The sequence below is a fragment of the Branchiostoma lanceolatum genome, chromosome 12, assembly GCF_035083965.1.
Source record: "Branchiostoma lanceolatum isolate klBraLanc5 chromosome 12, klBraLanc5.hap2, whole genome shotgun sequence".
Taxonomy (NCBI): Eukaryota; Metazoa; Chordata; class Leptocardii; order Amphioxiformes; family Branchiostomatidae; genus Branchiostoma; species Branchiostoma lanceolatum.
The window spans coordinates 3,088,136-3,102,259 of NC_089733.1; the positions used below are offsets into that span (position 1 = coordinate 3,088,136).

Genomic DNA, 14,124 nt, shown 5'->3' on the forward strand with positions numbered 1-14,124 from the left:
CATAATGCGTAATTGTCCAGTCAGATACGGCCCCGGGCCTGTCATTGGCCCTACCGGCTAACCCGTTGACTCCACCCAATTAAGATAGGATTGATGGCGCCCGTGGCTCGGGACCAAACTGGCAGACTCCGCCAGCGGGTGGCGACTCGCGGAGACAATAGGTAGAGACGAGCCCCAGGAGTTTAGTAGATTAGATCGTAGTAAGTTGTTCAGTGCCTTTGGGGGGGGGGGGGGGGGGGAGGACAAAGTAACAATAGTTTAGCCCAGCGCACCATAGGGGGCAACCTCGAAGTAAATGTTAAGTTTGATGGGGAAGAGGTCCGATGTTTGCTCGACACTGGTTCACAGGTAACATTGATGCCTAAAAGCTGCTTTGACAGTTAATAGGGCATTCCCATCAAATTGGTGGGGTGTGCGGAAATGGACATTCAAATCATGGGAAGGAGTTTGGCCAAACGGGGAGTGTTGGTAGTTGAAGATGATCCGGTCTGGGTCACACCGGCGATTTAAGGCATGAATGTGATTAGCTCGTGCCGCTCCGCCATAACATAGAGCTGATAAGAATGAGAAGACACTTCCCACTTCCAGAGTTAAGTATAGAGAAGAGATCAAAGCTCTTAAGTCTGACCCTAAAAGAACATAAGGAACAAACCAGTCTTTTGAATGTCAAATGGAGGAACATTCAATGGCACAAGCTGAAGACTCCCAGGATTTGGCCAGACCGATAGGAAGACAGTGGAAAGAATGTGAGTATTCCCCCGCAAGTTCGCAAGACTTCATATTATGAACAAGGCCTTTCCTTGTCTTGGGCACTTTGACGATGGTATAGAAGGAAGTAAAGCTGCAAGTAGCCTAGTCATCGATGAAGATCTGACACATTTCAAACACCTATAAGCCCTGACTCTGTGGCGAAGGCAAGAGCTATTGTTATGTCTTCGGACCTTTATAAGAACAAAGTTATCTTTGTGTGCGATCGCTTCCTCCCTCACGGTTGCGATTCGCTCTTGCATAGCTTTAAATCCTTGAAATCTCACCCAGGTAAGCTGTTGAAGTCCATGGTATTACCGGTAATATTGTGCCTTGTGTTGCTAAAAATTGTTCTGAAGTCTTTAAGACTACCAATCAGTGTCTCCGACACATTGTGTACAGCAAATTATCAGGAAACATTATTGCAACCGTTCAGCCAGAACGGCAGAATCTCCATGGTTAGCACAGTGTTGGGGAGGGGGGGCCCATGGAGCCCCGTGGGAGAGTCATCCATTTTGCGAACGCTGATGAAGACATGACTTTGCGGTCATTGGCACGGCAACTGTGGGCACTGGGCTGGGAATAAACACTAATCCGGGCACGAACGAGGTGCCGGAGAAGAATCACGGAATTAAGAGACAGCCAGTGAGGACTGGCTGCGTTGTCAAGAGATCTACACCTTACACAAACCGATTAGGGGACAGTTTCAGGGAAATCGTGTAGCATTTGTAGGCATAGATCATCAATGGTAGGCAGTTATTTTTTTTTCCATGCGGTCACACAAAGGCAGGGCGCAAGTCTCTATTCAACATTGTCTGCTCAGGAATAAAGCGCATACATCTTATGATTATGATGCTTGTGCACTTAGTTACTTTTAAACCACCTTGGCCATTGCGCAGAACATAGCGACAACCCTAATGAAAAAATTTCATGTCACCTCAGAAGATGTTTTTCGTGTGACAAGAAATAGTATCAATGATATTTCTAGGAAGCCGAGATAGTATGTAGTGACAGGCAGTTGTAATTCTCGGGAATTTGAAAGCACCAAGCGGAGCCATGTTCATGTCGGTTAAGGAATGTGTTAACTCAGACGTTTGGTTGGCTACACTGATGGTACATCAAGAAATAAAATGCAGATTGGCAGTCCGTTACAAGTGGACACACTCTGATACAGAACTAAGTTGCAGAGATATAGCAACTTCAACAGATACATACTTTGTACATGCTGTATAATATCCGTTTTTCTATCGTGTTATGGTAGGCACAGCTGGACGTTGTGTAGAACTGTGTCTAGATGAGAAAACTGAACAGGAATGTAGCATTTTCTATACAGACAGAAGATAGGTTTACTATAGATGATGACTGGCAGATAGGATGGGTGGGGTAAGCAACAAAACTGCAAACGGAAAGTTCAAGTCAACAGAGCAGGATCAACCATTTGCAAGAAACAGTCGGCCCTCGAAGACAAGTGAACAGTGCATACAACAGGAACAGCCTATCGCAATGTTTCTTTTCATGTGGGTCATCTACAGAGATTGACACCAGGAACAAGAGCAAAGGGGAAGATACCTTATTTGAGGCTTTGGCATCCAGCAAACTCATCTAACTAAGCCGAACAAGCCCCCACTGAGCCAGAGGCACAGTCCCCGAAGTCTGGGTTTCCAAGAGGCTTGACAGCTGTAATACTGATATACCTGACTAAACACACAGAGTAAGCTGGATGTATCGCCGTAGCCAATACATATTTGCTCTGTCACCTATGTGCAAATTTTGATGTGTCTGGAAGTTTCATTGGAGCAGCTTTTGTTGTTCAACGGGCTGGGTGTGTTGTTTCAGCAATCTTCTGTAGGTATTGGGATGATTTGCCACAGTTGAAATGAACACTTCAGACATCATATCTGTGTTGTCACAATCCTTTCTGGCTGCGTAGACCTGTGGGAAAGAAATACACATAGGCTTTAATACAACATATTTCATTCAATTATTGAACACACATGTATCTTTGTGTAACTGCGACACAAGAGGGAACGAATAAACTAATCACATTTTAATTTGCATGATATTTTTGGGTTCAAAAACAAAAAGCTACCGAATTCTTCACACTCGTGTAGATTCCATTAGGTCATCATTGTTTATATTTTGTGCATGCAGCTCAAGTCTAACAACTGAGTACATAATTATAATAAAGGATGGCACATACAAGGCTGTAAGTCGGTTATATTTTCAAATCAAGAATACGAAGGTAAAAACAACCAGGACCCCAGGTAATTTCTCTGATACTTGTGCCCTTCCATATAATGTGCTTTTGCCCCTACGCCCACTAACGAGGTTTCCAGTACAGTATCATAATTCAGTGCGCTGCAGCCGACCAATCATGATGAATTCAGTGCACACAAAGAACCCGTATGGCCAGACCACCCCGGTCCTTTGTTCTCAGACTACAGAACTCGGTAACAGAAACTGGTATTTACACGCACAAAAAGTACAGAAATATCGCCTACAGACTCCAGGTTCCACGCACACAAATACAATGATGACCTTTCTCCTGGCATTCCCCGACATATTCAACGCCAGAAAATGTCTCCCACATACGGCCGCCATGACCCGACCCTCACGAAATTAAATATTTTACAACAACAGTTATAACCTCGAACCTCAATGTACTTACTCATTACTAAAACAGCCATACTACAAGGTAACTGGGCAGGTTTTTGTGGCAGAAAATAAGGCAAAACACTAAAACCCTTTCTGTTACAACTAGCACACATCCTTACCTCACAATGGCCGCCCTGTTCTGAGTAAATTCCATGGCACACAGGACCGACGCACTTCTTTTGTAGCCGTGCGCGTACACATCTGGAAAGCTTCTAAGATCCATATGAAATACTTTCTGACAGCTTACACTATTAGAAAATTATACCTGCCAGTACGAAAGCAATTAAAGCCAATAACACAATCTAGACTAGCCAGATATTCATAAGACGCTCCATATTTGGCCGCACTATTTTATGGCGGCACATGTGTACGCTCTGTCCGGGGAGGGTATTTGGTGGCGGCTGGATGATGACGTAAGTAATTCTGAAGGCTTACTTGGGGTTTATCGAGATGCCGTTCTTTAAAATTACACAAAACCTTAATATCAAGCCGTGTATATCAAAGAGGCTTGTCCCTTTTGAGGCCCGCCCCTGCAACCCCTAAAGTGATTATCGTATGACGCAAAAATTTCAGGAGATGATTTATGATGAAGTCATGATTATTATACTGTATACAACCTTATACAGTAACACGAAAAAAACATAATAGACTAAAACTTTCACTCTAGTGTGTGTGTTTTTTTTGTGTTTTTTGTGAAGCAAATACAAGTTAGTGACGAAATTCAAGGGAAAATACGTTATGAAATTGTGGCCAAAGAAAAAAAGGGTGGCAATTAAAAATTATTGCCATACATAGCGAAGGTGTCTGGGTTGATCTTACTTCATTGTAAGGAAAATACCTACGTACCACTCTAAGTTCTGCCATAATATTTGGTCACAACGCACTTAGAAATTAGAAATGCGTCTGTCAATCAGATATAAAAAGGCACCATAACTTTATGAGTTCCAAGCAGATATCGAAAGACCGGAGTACACTCCCGGTGTAGTGTCTTTCTCTGCCATTTTTGGATGGGTGGAACAAGAATCTAGGCCAGAAATTTAGAAATTCGGTTTGCTGGGGCTCCTATAACATGTATGATCGTTTTAGTTGTTATTCTAGCTCTGTAGGTTATGTTTTCGAAGAGCTACTGTTGTTTTTCCGACACCGCACCCCTCCACGTAAAGCGTCCAGTTTTGTTAAATTAATTAATAGTTTATTGCAAGTTCTTGCCCGTAGGCTAATTGCAAGTACATGTAACATGAAAGGACGGACAGACAATATATAACAATACAGCATGTGACTTTTCTAGTCTAAATACTAACACTAAATTCTATCTTATTTGGGTTGGCTTCTTTTTCCGAGACAGTCAAAGACGAATGATCCCACTAAAATCACCACTTTCGCTTTTTTCTGATTGACTTGTAATTTAATAGTACGCGTACGGTATAAACGTATATAAAAGAGTGCAATAGTCAACCAGTGCAATATGTTTGTATGTGGTTTACCTGTATCAATCATCAATGTTAAGACTATATTTTTTACCTCCAGTTTTGGTGCCTGGGAGTCGAACGCACACGATTTACTTTTTACCTTGCGCCCCATAGGTGTCCTAACACAGACAATGTACTCTCCAAGCAGATGTAAGATTCGGGGTATTTTCGACGTATTTTCGCGGCCAGTATTTTATACGTCTTTTCCGTATTTAGTTGGGTCTCCCTCCTCTCCCAAACTAAAAACGGAAACGAAGTATAAAATACCGCGAAAATACGTCGAAAATACCCCGGATCTTATCTCCGCTTGGAGACTAGTATTGCGCCCAATTGTTTGGCTCTCAAATCTGGAATTGTTAGCTCCGGTGTACTTTCTAGATGCCATGTTGTTTACAATAATTGTTTCCGAATGATTGTGAACTTTGGCCACGGCGGTGCAGCGCAAGTGCAATGTTTGTATACTACTCAAAAGACACATTTGAATCAAGGCCAAGGAGGATATATACATGTTGTTCTTTCTTAAACAGATTACTCTCCTCAAATAACTGTATCATTAAACGCTTGTTGAAATCGGACGCCTACTACAGCAACTCGTTTTTCCGCAACACCTATGGCTTACTGCATGTTCATTAAGTTTATCCATATGTATTTTGTCCGTCCTTTGGTGTAAATGTTAAGCTTGTAACTCTTTTAAATGTATAATGGTTCTATGTTGTTTTTTATACCTGAAATAGAGAATAAATGAAAAATGTTGACAGGTCGGAGTACGGATGCTAAAGAAGGGGGTATGGACGTAACAGGTGGGCTACGGACGCTACAGGTGGGTAACGGACGCTACAGGTGGGTAACGGACGCTACAGGTGGGAGTACGGATGCTACAGTTGGGGGCATAGACGCTAAAGGTGGGTCCAAAGGTGGATACTACAGGCGGGAATACGTACGCTACGGGCGGGGAACAGAAGCTACAGGTTTGGCTACGGACGCTACAGGTATTTGAGGAAATGAAATCACTTTACTTTCTCATTCATGGTTAGGGAGTAATAGCTGACCAAAGTTACGCCCCCCACCCCATACTTATAAAGCATTATAGACCAATTCAGTGCTCCGGTCTAAAATTCAATCTCTTTATCAGAATGTTCAAAACTTTACATTCAAACGATAGGGCACTTGGCGGGTATTTGAGGAAATGAAGGCACTTTACTTTCTCATTCATGGTTAGGGAGTAATAGCTGACCAAAGTTACGCCCCCCACCCCATACTTATAAAGCATTATAGACCAATTCAGTGCTCCGGTCTAAAATTCAATCTCTTTATCAGAATGTTCAAACTTTACATTCAAACGATAGGGCACTTGGCGGGTATTTGAGGAAATGAAATCACTTTACTTTCTCATTCATGGTTAGGAAGTAATAGCTGACCAAAGTTACGCCCCCCACCCCATACTTATAAAGCATTATAGACCAATTCAGTGCTCCGGTCTAAAATTCAATCTCTTTATCAGAATGTTCAAAACTTTACATTCAAACGATAGGGAACTTGGCGGGTATTTGAGGAAATGAAATCACTTTACTTTCTCATTCATGGTTAGGGAGTAATAGCTGACCAAAGTTACGCCCCCCACCCCATACTTATAAAGCATTATAGACCAATTCAGTGCTCCGGTCTAAAATTCAATCTCTTTATCAGAATGTTCAAAACTTTACATTCAAACGATAGGGCACTTGGCGGGTATTTGAGGAAATGAAATCACTTTACTTTCTCATTCATGGTTAGGGAGTAATAGCTGACCAAAGTTACGCCCCCCACCCCATACTTATAAAGCATTATAGACCAATTCAGTGCTCCGGTCTAAAATTCAATCTCTTTATCAGAATGTTCAAACTTTACATTCAAACGATAGGGCACTTGGCGGGTATTTGAGGAAATGAAATCACTTTACTTTCTCATTCATGGTTAGGGAGTAATAGCTGACCAAAGTTACGCCCCCCACCCCATACTTATAAAGCATTATAGACCAATTCAGTGCTCCGGTCTAAAATTCAATCTCTTTATCAGAATGTTCAAACTTTACATTCAAACGATAGGGCACTTGGCGGGTATTTGAGGAAATGAAATCACTTTACTTTCTCATTCATGGTTAGGAAGTAATAGCTGACCAAAGTTGCGCCCCCCACCCCATACTTATAAAGCATTATAGACCAATTCAGTGCTCCGGTCTAAAATTCAATCTCTTTATCAGAATGTTCAAAACTTTACATTCAAACGATAGGGAACTTGGCGTGTATTTGAGGAAATGAAATCACTTTACTTTCTCATTCATGGTTAGGGAGTAATAGCTGACCAAAGTTACGCCCCCCACCCCATACTTATAAAGCATTATAGACCAATTCAGTGCTCCGGTCTAAAAATCAATCTCTTTATCAGAATGTTCAAACTTTACATTCAAACGATAGGGCACTTGGCGGGTATTTGAGGAAATGAAATCACTTTACTTTCTCATTCATGGTTAGGGAGTAATAGCTGACCAAAGTTACGCTCCCCACCCCATACTTATAAAGCATTATAGACCAATTCAGTGCTCCGGTCTAAAATTCAATCTCTTTATCAGAACTTTCAAACTTTACATTCAAACGATAGGGCACTTGGCGGGTATTTGAGGAAATGAAATCACTTTACTTTCTCATTCATGGTTAGGGAGTAATAGCTGACCAAAGTTACGCCCCCCACCCCATACTTATAAAGCATTATAGACCAATTCAGTGCTCCGGTCTAAAATTCAATCTCTTTATCAGAATGTTCAAACTTTACATTCAAACGATAGGGCACTTGGCGGGTATTTGAGGAAATGAAATCACTTTACTTTCTCATTCATGGTTAGGAAGTAATAGCTGACCAAAGTTACGCCCCCCACCCCATACTTATAAAGCATTATAGACCAATTCAGTGCTCCGGTCTAAAATTCAATCTCTTTATCAGAATGTTCAAACTTTACATTCAAACGATAGGGCACTTGGCGGGTATTTGAGGAAATGAAATCACTTTACTTTCTCATTCATGGTTAGGAAGTAATAGCTGACCAAAGTTACGCCCCCCACCCCATACTTATAAAGCATTATAGACCAATTCAGTGCTCCGGTCTAAAATTCAATCTCTTTATCAGAATGTTCAAACTTTACATTCAAACGATAGGGCACTTGGCGAGTATTTGAGAAAATGAAATCACTTTACTTTCTCATTCATGGTTAGGAAGTAATAGCTGACCAAAGTTACGCCCCACCCCCCACCCCATACTTATAAAGCATTATAGACCAATTCAGTGCTCCGGTCTAAAATTCAATCTCTTTATCAGAATGTTCAAACTTTACATTCAAACGATAGGGCACTTGGCGGGTATTTGAGGAAATGAAATCACTTTACTTTCTCATTCATGGTTAGGGAGTAATAGCTGACCAAAGTTACGCCCCCCACCGCATACTTATAAAGCATTATAGACCAATTCAGTGCTCCGGTCTAAAATTCAATCTCTTTATCAGAATGTTCAAACTTTACATTCAAACGATAGGGCACTTGGCGGGTATTTGAGGAAATGAAATCACTTTACTTTCATGTTCATGGTTAGGGAGTAATAGCTGACCAAAGTTACGCCCCCCACCGCATACTTATAAAGCATTATAGACCAATTCAGTGCTCCGGTCTAAAATTCAATGTCTTTATCAGAATGTTCAAACTTTACATTCAAACGATAGGTCACTTGGCGGGTATTTGAGGAAATGAAATCACATTACTTTCTCATTCATGGTTAGGGAGTAATAGCTGACCAAAGTTACGCCCCCCACCCCATACTTATAAAGCATTATAGACCAATTCAGTGCTCCGGTCTAAAATTCAATCTCTTTATCAGAATGTTCAAACTTTACATTCAAACGATAGGGCACTTGGTGGGTATTTGAGGAGATGAAATCACTTAACTTTCTCATTCATGGTTAGGGAGTAATAGCTGACCAAAGTTACGCCCCCCACCCCATACTTATAAAGCATTATAGACCAATTCAGTGCTCCGGTCTAAAATTCAATGTCTTTATCAGAATGTTCAAACTTTACATTCAAACGATAGGGCACTTGGCGGGTATTTGAGGAAATGAAATCACTTTACTTTCTCATTCATGGTTAGGGAGTAATAGCTGACCAAAGTTACGCCCCCCACCCCATACTTATAAAGCATTATAGACCAATTCAGTGCTCCGGTCTAAAATTCAATCTCTTTATCAGAATGTTCAAACTTTACATTCAAACGATAGGGCACTTGGCGGGTATTTGAGGAAATGAAATCACTTTACTTTCTCATTCATGGTTAGGGAGTAATAGCTGACCAAAGTTACGCCCCCCACCCCATACTTATAAAGCATTATAGACCAATTCAGTGCTCCGGTCTAAAATTCAATCTCTTTATCAGAATGTTCAAACTTTACATTCAAACGATAGGGCACTTGGTGGGTATTTGAGGAGATGAAATCACTTAACTTTCTCATTCATGGTTAGGGAGTAATAGCTGACCAAAGTTACGCCCCCCACCCCATACTGATAAAGCATTATAGACCAATTCAGTGCTCCGGTCTAAAATTCAATCTCTTTATCAGAATGTTCAAACTTTACATTCAAACGATAGGGCACTTGGTGGGTATTTGAGGAAATGAAATCACTTTACTTTCTCATTCATGGTTAGGGAGTAATAGCTGACCAAAGTTACGCCCCCCCCCCCCACCCCATACTTTTAAAGCATTATAGACCAATTCAGTGCTCCGGTCTAAAATTCAATCTCTTTATCAGAATGTTCAAACTTTACATTCAAACGATAGGGCACTTGGCGGGTATTGTTTATTATTGTTTATTGTTTATTGTTTCTTCGCATATGTACAATATAAAAAAACAAAGAGAAATAGAGTAAAGAATACATGCAGGAGAGACCAGAAGCCTATACGGCTTTTCGGGGGCCTCCCCTAAACTACTCGAATGGGATTTTTACAAAATTATATATCATCGAAACTAAGAAAAACTAACGAAAGAAGAAATTGGAATTTTAACATAAATCCAAATGAAACAAATGAAAAGAAGAGGAACTACAAAGTAAATTATGAGTTGTAAACATAATAAGTATTATAATGAATAACAATTTATAAAGAAATAGGTCAAAATTATACAAAAATAACAATCATATGAATTATTTTGTCATCAGATACCAAAGGAAAAGTGGAAAACAAGGAAAACAAACAAATCAGGAGAAAGTAATACTTGGATGTTCTATGACATCTATCTTTACAAGTTTTTTGAAACTAGGTAAAGACGAGCAGGACTGTAGAATTTGGCTGAGATTGTTCCATACGGTGGGGCCTCTAAACATTATTGTATGTTGTTTTTGAGTAGTTTTTGTCTTAATTGATCTTAAAAGATTATGTTGTCTCGTATAGTGGTGATGGATATCTGAGTTGAAATTTAAAAGACCTTTGTATTGTTCAGGTAGGGAAGAGCTATTATGGACAATTTTATGGACAAATAAGGCAATTTGAAATTTATTGATGTCAAATACAGTCATAACATTTAAATCACGAAACAGAGCTGCTGTGTGTGCTGTGAATGACGCATTGGCTGCTATTCGTACAAAGCGCTTTTGAAGGAGGTAAACAGGATTGATGGATGTTGTGTACGTACTACCCCAAATTATGTTGCAATAAGTTAGATAAGGGTAAATCAAACTGTAATAAAGAACCATAAATATGTTTCGTGACAGCAAAGATTTGACTTTTCTAATGATGCCTATGTTTTTGGAAATTTTTGTGCAAACAAAATCAATTTGGTTCTTCCATGAAAGTTTCTCGTCTATAATTACGCCTAAAAAACGGGTGTGACTTACTTGATTGATAGCATTGTCATTAATATAGATCCTAGCCTTTTCTTTATCGTATTTCTTGTTCCTTCCTACAAAGATAATAAAATTAGTTTTTTTTACGTTAAGGGACAATTTATTTGCCTTGAACCATTGATTTATCTTATACAATTCATTATTCATAGATGTTACTAACGTGTCAAAGTTTTTGTGGGACATAAATAAGTTTGTATCATCTGCAAATAACAGAGCAAATAATTTATTTGAGGAAATGAAATCACTTTACTTTCTCATTCATGGTTAGGGAGTAATAGCTGACCAAAGTTACGCCCCCCACCCCATACTTATAAAGCATTATAGACCAATTCAGTGCTCCGGTCTAAAATTCAATCTCTTTATCAGAATGTTCAAACTTAACATTCAAACGATAGGGCACTTGGCGGGTATTTGAGGAAATGAAATCACTTTACTTTCTCATTCATGGTTAGGGAGTAATAGCTGACCAAAGTTACGCCCCCCACCGCATACTTATAAAGCATTGTAGACCAATTCAGTGCTCCGGTCTAAAATTCAATCTCTTTATCAGAATGTTCAAACTTTACATTCAAACGATAGGGCACTTGGTGGGTATTTGAGGAAATGACATCACTTTACTTTCTCATTCATGGTTAGGAAGTAATAGCTGACCAAAGTTACGCCCCCCACCCCATACTGATAAAGCATTATAGACCAATTCAGTGCTCCGGTCTAAAATTCAATCTCTTTATCAGAATGTTCAAACTTTACATTCAAACGATAGGGCACTTGGTGGGTATTTGAGGAAATGAAATCACTTAACTTTCTCATTCATGGTTAGGGAGTAATAGCTGACCAAAGTTACGCCCCCCACCCCATACTGATAAAGCATTATAGACCAATTCAGTGCTCCGGTCTAAAATTCAATCTCTTTATCAGAATGTTCAAACTTTACATTCAAACGATAGGGCACTTGGTGGGTATTTGAGGAAATGAAATCGCTTTACTTTCTCATTCATGGTTAGGGAGTAATAGCTGACCAAAGTTACGCCCCCCCCCCTCCACCCCATACTTATAAAGCATTATAGACCAATTCAGTGCTCCGGTCTAAAATTCAATCTCTTTATCAGAATGTTCAAACTTTACATTCAAACGATAGGGCACTTGGCGGGTATTTGAGGAAATGAAATCACTTTACTTTCTCATTCATGGTTAGGGAGTAATAGCTGACCAAAGTTACGCCCCCCCCCCATACTTATAAAGCATTATAGACCAATTCAGTGCTCCGGTCTAAAATTCAATCTCTTTATCAGAATGTTCAAACTTTACATTCAAACGATAGGGCACTTGGCGGGTATTTGAGGAAATGAAATCACTTTACTTTCTCATTCATGGTTACGGAGTAATAGCTGACCAAAGTTACGCCCCCCACCCCATACTTATAAAGCATTATAGACCAATTCAGTGCTCCGGTCTAAAATTCAATCTCTTTATCAGAATGTTCAAACTTTACATTCAAACGATAGTGCACTTGGTGGGTATTTGAGGAAATGAAATCACTTTACTTTCTCATTCATGGTTAGGAAGTAATAGCTGACCAAAGTTACGCCCCCCACCCCATACTTATAAAGCATTATAGACCAATTCAGTGCTCCGGTCTAAAATTCAATCTCTTTATCAGAATGTTCAAACTTTACATTCAAACGATAGGGCACTTGGCGGGTATTTGAGGAAATGAAATCACTTTACTTTCTCATTCATGGTTAGGGAGTAATAGCTGACCAAAGTTACGCCCCCCACCCCATACTTATAAAGCATTATAGACCAATTCAGTGCTCCGGTCTAAAATTCAATCTCTTTATCAGAATGTTCAAACTTTACATTCAAACGATAGGGAACTTGGCGGGTATTTGAGGAAATGAAATCACTTTACTTTCTCATTCATGGTTAGGAAGTAATAGCTGACCAAAGTTACGCCCCCCACCCCATACTTATAAAGCATTATAGACCAATTCAGTGCTCCGGTCTAAAATTCAATCTCTTTATCAGCACTGCGTGAAAGCTCAGGTTTCCGGTTCTTTCCGAGTCTGCGCACGTCCGTTAAAACCGAGGCGGGCAGGAAGTGTGAAGAGTTTTCCGGGTCCGGCGTGTGCCTACCGGGAAAATTCTGCGTTTTCATGCACAGTTAGCTGTGCGTTGATTCCCAGGCCGTTGCACACTCGCGTGTGACCCTGCCGGGTAGATAACAATAAGCTTTAGCTCACGCATTATAAGCCACGGTGTGTGAACTACACGGAACTGTGATTGGCAAATGATTTTTGCTGTGACTTTGTGTTCGACACTAAACAAAAATCATTAATAAATTTAGGACTGTAAAGGACTAAATAAATTTATGTTGGGTAGTAGTAGGATTGAAAATAATATTACCGAATGCGAATGATATTATGACGGTTTAGATCGCTGGGATCCAGACTGTTATCGCGCCCTTTCAGTCGGCGGCCCAAAGCTCTAAGCCCGCCGATAGAAATTGTATTACCGCACCGGGGGAGTTCTAAAAAATCCCGAGAGTTGACCGGTCCTTGCGGGTAAAAGGCACGGTCCACTCCCCGGGCTACAACTCTCCGTAGTGTTAATTTAGATCCGGCGGGCTGACAGTCTCGGACCGCCGAAGAGACTCGCTAGCAGCCCGGTCCCTAGTCGGGTTTCTCCAGGGTAGGAGAGTTAGGGGCGCACCAGACAAGCTGTTTTGTACGTACGTGGAGGCCCTGGCAATAGTATGGGTTGCAGATAGCCTGGATACCAGACCTTTCGCGCGATGCGATGATAAGCCCTTCTGGGCGGGGAAGACCTAGTAGTAGGGATAGACTTGGCACCCGGGAGCCCTTGGCAGCCGAACCCTATCGCGCTAGCGATAATTAGTGGGTCGTGTGCTATCTGTGGTGGCGGCGCGAGTTGCTTCCCCGGCCGAAGGATTAGCGCCAGGAGTGCGGTGGTCTGGCACCCAGGCTAGGTTTCAGAGTACTCTAAAAGTTGCATGCATATTCTTGTGGTAACATATATGGTGTACCAAGGAGGTTTGCCTGGTATCTTGTCTCTACGTGTCGGCTTAGGTGTGTTTTACTGGACCCAGTGTGCTATATTGAACCGTTCTGATAGCTCGTCTTCTTAGCTTTAGCTTCGCCGCCATCGTAGCGGGAGCGAACTATACCCCCGAGCGGGCCAATCTGTCTGGGTGGCGGGTACCACTCCCAACGCCGCAGAGACGCCGGGAAGGTCCCGATGGTATGGTTTCCAATCGGCGTATGGGAAATGATCATTTCAAATGATTTGAATTATTGTATTTAAAAAGTAAACACG

General features: G+C 41.0%; 1 long non-coding RNA gene across 1 annotated transcript; it reads right to left on the minus strand.

Annotated features, from left to right (window-relative positions):
- Positions 1-229: 229 nt before the first annotated feature.
- LOC136446320 (uncharacterized) lies at positions 230-3,657 on the minus strand. The gene is made up of 2 exons (XR_010757554.1): positions 3,522-3,657; positions 230-2,679 (listed from the first exon to the last, which is right to left on the minus strand). It is a non-coding gene; the product is annotated as an uncharacterized lncRNA (long non-coding RNA).
- Positions 3,658-14,124: the final 10,467 nt, after the last annotated feature.